Consider the following 8,931-nt stretch of genomic DNA (forward strand, 5'->3'; position numbering starts at 1 on the left):
TTAATGTATTGTTAGATACAAATAAGGCAACCCGGACATCACAGCAGAGTGGCCCAGAACTTCCTCTGAAAGGATGTTATAAAAGAGAAATGTTCCCTTTGAACTGAGGAATTGTCCCCTTCTCTTTCTTCCTCTGCCTCCTTTCTGGCCCATCTGCCCTCCACTTATTTCTCTTTGCAACATCTGAAGAAAACACAGCCCTGTCTGTGTAAATTCTGTGGTTTGGTTTTTAAAGAGGCAACTTGTTTCTGGAGAACTGCAGGTTCGGGATTCACATGCAGGGGTGAATACAGGATTTTCATAGCTTCATGGCCATGTTCTGTTGTTACCAGCTGCATGCCATAGAGCAGGCATAGGCAAACTATGGCATACATGCCAAAGGCAGTACGCGAGCTGATTTTCAGTGGCACTCACACTGCCTGGGTCCTGGCCACCAGTCCAGTGGGCTCTGCATTTTAATTTAATTTTAAATGAAGCTTCTTAAACATTTTAAAAAACTTATTTACTTTACATACAACAATAATTTAATTTATATTACAGACTTATAGAAAGGAAACCTAAAAACATTAAAATGTATTACTGGCACACAAAACCTTAAATTAGAGCGAATAAATGAGGACTCGGCACACCACTTCTGAAAGGTTGCCAACCCCTGAGCTAGAGCTTCAGCTGGTATAAAATGGCATAGCTTCAACTTCTGTTGAAGCCAGCTTTCTCCCCACTTTCCACTGCCAGTGAGGCACAAAGAAGGTGGTGAGGTGAAGTAGGCTTCTGGTCCTCAGGGCCTAGCTGTCCATTTGGCAAATTCTTTATCTCAAAAATGGCAAGGTCTCAAAATGTGTTCTGAAGGTCTTGCAGATCACCAACTTCTATTGGTATTTTTGAATGCTGGTTGTAAATGCTGGGAAGATGTTCCTGTGTAAATCTGGAAAATCAAATTGTTCCCTTGTCATGTTATAGACATGCACTCTCTGATGCGTGAATCTACAGTTCCTTCTTCTGCAAAGTCTGGCTTTATAACAACTTCAGTGAATGACATTTAGGACATTTTAAAATATAATTGTGAAGTTAATTTTGTGGTTGTGACAGTGAGGACTTAATTGCACGCTCTAAATGGATTGATCGTTTACACGTTTCTTCAGAACTGTTATTGCATATTATTGAAGCCTTCCTCATCCTGTTCTAACACTTGTAGGGCATGAGTAAAATACATCAACAAACCTATGTAGAGTGTCAGGCCTAAACTAGTAGGGATACTGAGAACAGGACTCAGACAAGCAAAATTGGTGGTGGTGGTGAAATTGCATGGGCCCTCTTAGTAACTTAATCTGTCTCTATCCAGCACTACCAACCACAACATTCATCTGTTTTTGTTTAAGCTGATCCATCTTGGGAGACAACTGGAACAACTATACAGTATCATGAGACTGTTTTCATATATTCAGGGCCAGATCCTTAGATAAAATTGGTGTAACTCTTTTGATTTCAATGAGCTATGCAGCTTTACACAAGGTGAAAATATGTCCCTCCTTCATCTCTAGGTCACTGATTTTTCTATACCTCCAGGTTGTTAATTCCCATCTGGAGGCCCTTCAAGGATGTATCTGAAATAAGTGGATGTATCCCAGTCTTGCTCTGAGAAGGATGGTGTTTACATCACAAAAATCACTACCAGATAAGAATTAATTGACTCCACTCAATTTCTCAGCAGAGGGGTGAAAACTAGAATGGACCATAGCGTGGGCCTCTGTCTCCCTTAGAGGTTCTTGAGGTCAAGGATGAGGTTAACATTAGCAGGGGGATGGGACCGAGTGCATATGGGTGTTGGGCCTGGGAAGGCAGCTTGTGTTACTGCCCTCTGGGCTGTAGTTATTCTGGAAACAGAGAACATCAGCCTCCAGGGCTATTAGTCCTGCACTTTCCACAAGCACTTTAGAAAATAGCACAGACTCAACTGCTTGTTATCAGTGGTCAGGAATCATTAGACACTCTCAGCCACAGACAGAAAACCACAACAGAAAATATGAGAAATATAGCAGACGCTCAGTGCTGATGTCATTCACACTTGATTGTGAAACCTGCCCTGTCAACTGTATGCAAAGCAGCAGCGATGGTATCTGGGAAGTACATGAAGTGCGACAGCAGGACTGCCCTACCCCTCTAGCTTTTGTGGGTCTTTCCTGCATTACTCAACCCATAGCCAATGGTGTGGTTGCCACCGTATCACAGCACCAAGCACTTTTACAGTGTCAATAAGGAGAACTACTTGAAACTGTTTGAAATCTTGATGCAAGAGGTCAAAAGCCTTGAGTAGAATATTTTGTACAAATGTGCTGACTTTTCACCCACTCTCTTGAGGATTTGAATACACACACAGCAAGACATGCCTGAAACTTCAGGAGTGAACTGGGTGTAATTTCTTGTATACTATTCTCTCCAGAATCCTCACTAGGCCTCTGGAACAGCCGCAGAAGAGGCTGTTCCTCTCCGGATTTGAACTGAGCTCAGCGCAGGCTGGGGCAGTTCTGTGGGAGTGAGGTAGTGATTGCCCTGTGGATACCTATACACTGCAGTCATGACTGACAGAGCTCACAGTTATGGACCTTGCTATTGAGTTTCGATTTATAGAGCTTTCAATGATCTGTGATACATTTATTATCTTTTTTCTCTGCCTGTGTAACATTTTCTGTCTGTGGTGATGAGGGACATGAAAGAGAAGCAAATATAACATATTTGTGGATATGCTTTATGAGTCCTGAGCTTGGAAAATCTCTTAATGTTCCCTTTTAGTTCACAGTGAGGTCAGAGCTACACAACAAGCTCACAGGTTCTTTGGAGTCACTTAAAAGCACAGTTAAGCACTTGAACAGGTTACCTAGGGAGGTTGTGGAATTTTCATAACTGATGATACTTTTGATACCGCTGCATGACAGTCTCATTCTCACAAAATTCTGCAACATCAATGTATTTTATTGCATCTCAGTGAGGATGAAATGTAATTATATCACCTACTGAAGGGACAATAAGAGACAACAATATTGCCTATTGAAAGGAAATCACATTATTAAGTCATTTGGGAAGTTTGGATGCAACATCGCAATGCTTCATAATGCCCCAGGTAAATTTGGGGCTCTTTAATTTTCCTGCAGAGAACACGAAAGCCAGAATTAACTGATTGAAAAAGGGGCTAGAGTGAAAAACAAGATTCCTTATGAATGGAAGCCACAGGGAACTGCTTTAGCAGGGTGTAATGACGCCTATATATGATTTTGAAAGTTCTGTTTTGGCCACAGGAAAGTGTTGTTTTTGATAAAAAGAGACTCTGTAAAGGTAGGAACATAATTGTATAAAGACATAGTGACTATTCTGTTGGTGCCATATGAGCCAGAATGAATCCAAATTAGCACCTTTCACTGGAGCTGGAATTCTGCAAAATTGTAAATCTCAATACTTACACATAACCAGCAGGGCTATCAGCCCTATGAAAAGCATCAAGCACACACTCAGCAAAGTCAGGGCAACTGGATGCCACATGGGGAATGGAGGAGGGAGCCCTGAGAGAATCCAGTAATTGTTTCAGTGATGAAAATAAGTGAAGTGACATTCCCTTTTTAATTGCTCTTTTAAAATATATTGTTTTTCTTCACTCGCATGTGTTTTTAGCAACTGAATATTGTGAGATTCTCGGGTCAAGCATAAAGCGAACAGAGAAGAAAGAAGAGACCTTGAGAAGCAGAAATAGCTGATTCATAACAGTAGATTTTTATGTGTTGAGGTATTTTTATGATGAACCCAGCTCTGTACTGTCTGAGAATAATATTAGTAGATAAACCTAATATTCGGGAACATTACTGATAGACCAGTGACCCTTATTATGATATTTCAGGTTGTAAGGAGACTATAAACTTGGGGGTGACGTTGAAATCCTTCTCCTGAGCCCCAAGATGGCATCAAGGTAAAATTTTCCATAGCCCTATATTTTCAAAAGTGATTTAGGCACTTAGAAAAATGTTAGAGTAAAGAGTCCAATGGGAATTCACCCTCTCAGCAGGGGATACACATAACTCCCAGAGTCTGCAGCATTCACAGATTCAGAAAGCAAAGTTTGAGGTTTTGTTTAATTTTTTTAAATAAACAGGTACAGTATGTTGAATATTGTTAATAAATGTGGAACAGTTACATACTGGTGCACAGATCTCTTGCCCCATCCCTCGGGATGATGGCAGCAACCACCAGTACATGGTGCAACATGAACAGATGGGTTTCAGAAGAGAATGAGTAAAGCAGGGGTAGGAAACCTATGGCATGGGTGCCGAAGGCAGCACGTGAGCTGATTTTCAGTGGCACTCACGCTGCCCGGGTCCTGGCCACCGGTCCGGGGGGGCTCTGCATTTTAATTTAATTTTAAATGAAGCTTCTTAAACATTTAAAAAACCTTATTTCCTTACATACAACAATAATTTATTTATATATTATAGACATAGAAAGAGACCTTCTAAAAACGTTAAAATGTATTACTGGCACATGAAACCTTAAATTAGAGTGAATAAATGAAGACTCGGTACACCACTTCTGAAAGGTTGCCGACCCCTGGAAGGGTTCACATAGGCAGCAGGGTCTATAATTAAGGCCCATCTCATCTTTGATACTAGCTGCACCGGAGCTGCATAGTTCAGAGATGAGGCTTTAAGAAAAACACAAAAACTCACAACACTCACAATAAAATTACTGCAGATGACAAGGCTCCTCTGATCACATTTAGAAAATTTTGTTCACAAGCATATGGATTAGAAACTTCAGTGGAAACTTCAGTTTATGGAAGCTGATTGCATGTAACCAGGAAAGTGTATTTGTCAAGGCCTGCATTAATGTTTTAAATTATGTATTTCTTCCTTCTATCACAATGTCCTGTGTAATCTCAACAAATGATTTTGATTAAAATAGTAAAATCCAGATCAGGGATGTCTCCTGGCTGCAAGGGATTGATCTGGGAACCCCACAAGTCATAGCAGAGGGAGACATCAGAATAAGGTTTAATATAAAAGCAAAGACACTCTCCCCCAAGTTATCATCGTCAATAACAGATTCAGTAATAGCCATTTTATTAGCCACTTCTTATATTTTTTACAGATATAATACATTATAAAGACCTATTGAGAAATATATATACACAATAGTTGCTCATTTCCTCAATTGGACTGGGGCTGTGAACTGTGTGCACAGTAATTATCCCCTGCCACAATGAAATAATCAGGCTCATGAGTGGTGTTGATCAATTTTATTAATCTGTATGATGGTAGTGACTAGAGCAACCAGCCATTATTGGGGCCCTTTTGTCCTAGGCGCTGTACGAACAGCTGTACGAACACACAATTGGAGACAGTATCTACCTTGAAGCGCTTACAAATGAAATAGACAAGACAGACATGTAGGGTTGTGATCACATAGGCAGCAGGGTCTATAATTAAGGCCCATCTCATCTTTGATACTAGCTGCACCGGAGCTGCATAGTTCAGAGATGAGGCTTTAAGAAAAACACAAAAACTCACAACACTCACAATAAAATTACTGCAGATGACAAGGCTCCTCTGATCACATTTAGAAAATTTTGTTCACAAGCATATGGATTAGAAACTTCAGTGGAAACTTCAGTTTATGGAAGCTGATTGCATGTAACCAGGAAAGTGTATTTGTCAAGGCCTGCATTAATGTTTTAAATTATGTATTTCTTCCTTCTATCACAATGTCCTGTGTAATCTCAACAAATGATTTTGATTAAAATAGTAAAATCCAGATCAGGGATGTCTCTTGGCTGCAAGGGATTGATCTGGGAACCCCACAAGTCATAGCAGAGGGAGACATCAGAATAAGGTTTAATATAAAAGCAAAGACACTCTCCCCCAAGTTATCATCTTCAATAACAGATTCAGTAATAGCCATTTTATTAGCCACTTCTTATATTTTTTACAGATATAATACATTATAAAGACCTATTGAGAAATATATATACACAATAGTTGCTCATTTCCTCAATTGGACTGGGGCTGTGAACTGTGTGCACAGTAATTATCCCCTGCCACAATGAAATAATCAGGCTCATGAGTGGTGTTGATCAATTTTATTAATCTGTATGATGGTAGTGACTAGAGCAACCAGCCATTATTGGGGCCCTTTTGTCCTAGGCGCTGTACGAACAGCTGTACGAACACACAATTGGAGACAGTATCTACCTTGAAGCGCTTACAAATGAAATAGACAAGACAGACATGTAGGGTTGTGATCAGTGTGATGACTGTAAACTTGCTTTTCCTACCATCACTTTTTTTTTTTGGGACGAGAGGATGTGGGGATTAGCGACATAAAAAAGACAAAAGAAGAGATGGGGATAAGGGAGACAGAGCAGGTGAGAACATGGAGAGAAAGAAGTGGAGTGAGGCTGAGACGCAATTCTGTGTGTGGGGCTGGGAGGGGGTTGGAGCAAATAGCCAATCAGCAATGGGCACAAAGTCTAAGAAAAACTGTAGAAAATATGATACCTATGTTGTTGCCTGGATGTCCACAGGCAGATACTGGAGTTCGGGATTGCAAATTTAAAGTGGTGTATCCCTCCTCATCCTCCATATCCAATTTTTTGTCCTCCCTGGAGGACAGAGACAGCCTGGCTGCCCTGTTGGACCAGTATTGGGAAAGGAAGAACTGTTCACATTTCAGCATTTCATCTGAAACCACACAGGAAATTTGCACTACACTCCTAAAAAGGAACTTGCAGCATCAGAATTAAAATGACACTGTCAAGGTTGCAAACTTCCTGTCTTCTCTTTCTATTTTTAATTCATTTAATGTTTTGAAAGGACAATGAAATGCTCCCTTAAAAGGAGGAATGACTTAAACATTTGTGAACACTTTTCACCTGGAGTCTTAAAGTGCTTTTGAAAGAAGGATATCTCTAGACCCCTTTTACAGATGGGAGAGACCTGAAGTGACTTGCCCAAGTCGCACAGTGAGTCAGTGTCAAAACCAGGAACAGGATTAAGGTTTCCTCCTCAAGAATTTCTGTTCTGTCCCCAACACCTGAACCCCCCCTTGTTTACAACTATCAAAGATCTTAACAGGATCCACAACTGTGGTGATAAAATGTTTGTGACTGGGGTGCCAGAATGGGCCAGGCTGAGAATGACAACTCAGGGCAGACTGAGAGAAATAGGGCAGACAACCCCCAAGACTGGCGATTTATTCTATAATTAGCTGCACCAAGCCAGTAACAAAACAGTTTCTGGGATGCCGCACTGGTTACCAAGAAGCCAAATACAGCCCACTTTAAGCATTGCAGCCCGTGACTCCCATCTAGACAGCCAAGTCTAATACAGTGAGAGGTTATTGAAAACCTGATTCACCTTAACTTAGGTTCACCAGTCCCAAAGGACCGGACACTGATCTCCAGGTCAATATGAATTTCAGATATTCCCCAATAATCATGCAGATGCCAAGCCTTTAGTAACTAAAAGAGGAAAGGTTTAATAATAAAAAGGAAAAAGAAAGAACAGAGTTGCTGCGGCTAAAAGATCAATATGCACACAGATATGTGTAAAGTCCTTTGGTCAGTTTCATAGCAGAGATAGTGAGGCTGCTGATTTGTAAAAGTCTTTCTGGAATTGATTTAAAAGGTTATAGTTCAATAGGCAGTTCAAATGTAGAGTTTGTTCAAGTTCTTCCATGAGAATTCCAAGGAAATGCAGAGTAAATATGGAGACTTCAGTCTTGTGGCTTAGTTCTTCCCTGACAAAGCTTAAGCAGACCTGATATGAAAAGAATCAGGCCCGAAGCTTTCTTTATAGTTGAAGCAACCTGGGTGCTCACAGTTAATTCCACCACGTGGCCTTTGATGAAAATAAGCTGACATTTTGATCTCTATTCAGTGGGTCTCTTCTCAAACAATACCGGTAGCAATAGTCATTCAAACTATCAAGACAGTTCACAGGTGGTTTACTATGTGGAATTACAAGGTTTGAGGAGAGATTAGGACAATAATATTATTACACCAAAAATCCCATCTAAATGATATCCCCTTTTGATCTGAGACTTAATAGAATACAGTAAGGATGTGTTACAGGATGGAAACAGGATATAGCATCTACTAATAATTAGATTGCATTGTTAGGTTTCTAATAGGATGCAGGTAAACAGACACATTTAGCACTTACTCTTTGTAAATAAATTTGGAGATATACCAATCTCCTAGAGCTGGAAGGGACCTTGAAAAGTCATTGAGACCAGCTCCCTGCCTTTACTAGCAGGACCAATTTTTACCTCAGATGCCTAAATGAACTTTTCAAGGATTGAACTCTCAACCCTGGGTTTAGCAGGCCAATGCTCAAACCACTGAGCTATCCCTCCCCCCAACTGTTTGAGTCTCTAACAGTACAGGTAAACATGTTAAAGGTTCTAATCTACTCAACACGGCTTTGATGACTGTCTACAAGGAATGGCTCTGTTTATCAGTGCAATATCCTTTTGGTATGTTCTTAAGGCTTGCTTTAGAGGTGACCCAGCTTACTGATAGCTTAACATTTGCTGGCCCAACATTACAATATATTTCTCCTACACTTTTCTATTAGGATTTTAAATTCTTTGGGGGGCAGAGTCTAAGTGATTGTATAATGACTAGCACAATGTGGCCCAAGTCTCTGGCCTGGTCTACACTAAGGGTGGGGGTCGAACTAGGGTATGCAAGTTCAGCTACGCGAATAGCGTAGCTGAACTCGAAGTACCCTAGTTCGACTGACTTACCCATCCAGACGCGGCGGGGTCAAACTCCGCAGCTCCAAGGTCGACTCCGCCACCGCCGTTCGCGGTGGTGGAGTTCCGGAGTCGACCGCAGCGCTTCCGGAGTTCGAACTATCGCGTCTAGATCAGACGCGATAGTTTGAACTC

This window comes from Mauremys reevesii, linkage group 1, assembly GCF_016161935.1.
Source record: "Mauremys reevesii isolate NIE-2019 linkage group 1, ASM1616193v1, whole genome shotgun sequence".
In the NCBI taxonomy this organism is placed as follows: Eukaryota; Metazoa; Chordata; order Testudines; family Geoemydidae; genus Mauremys; species Mauremys reevesii.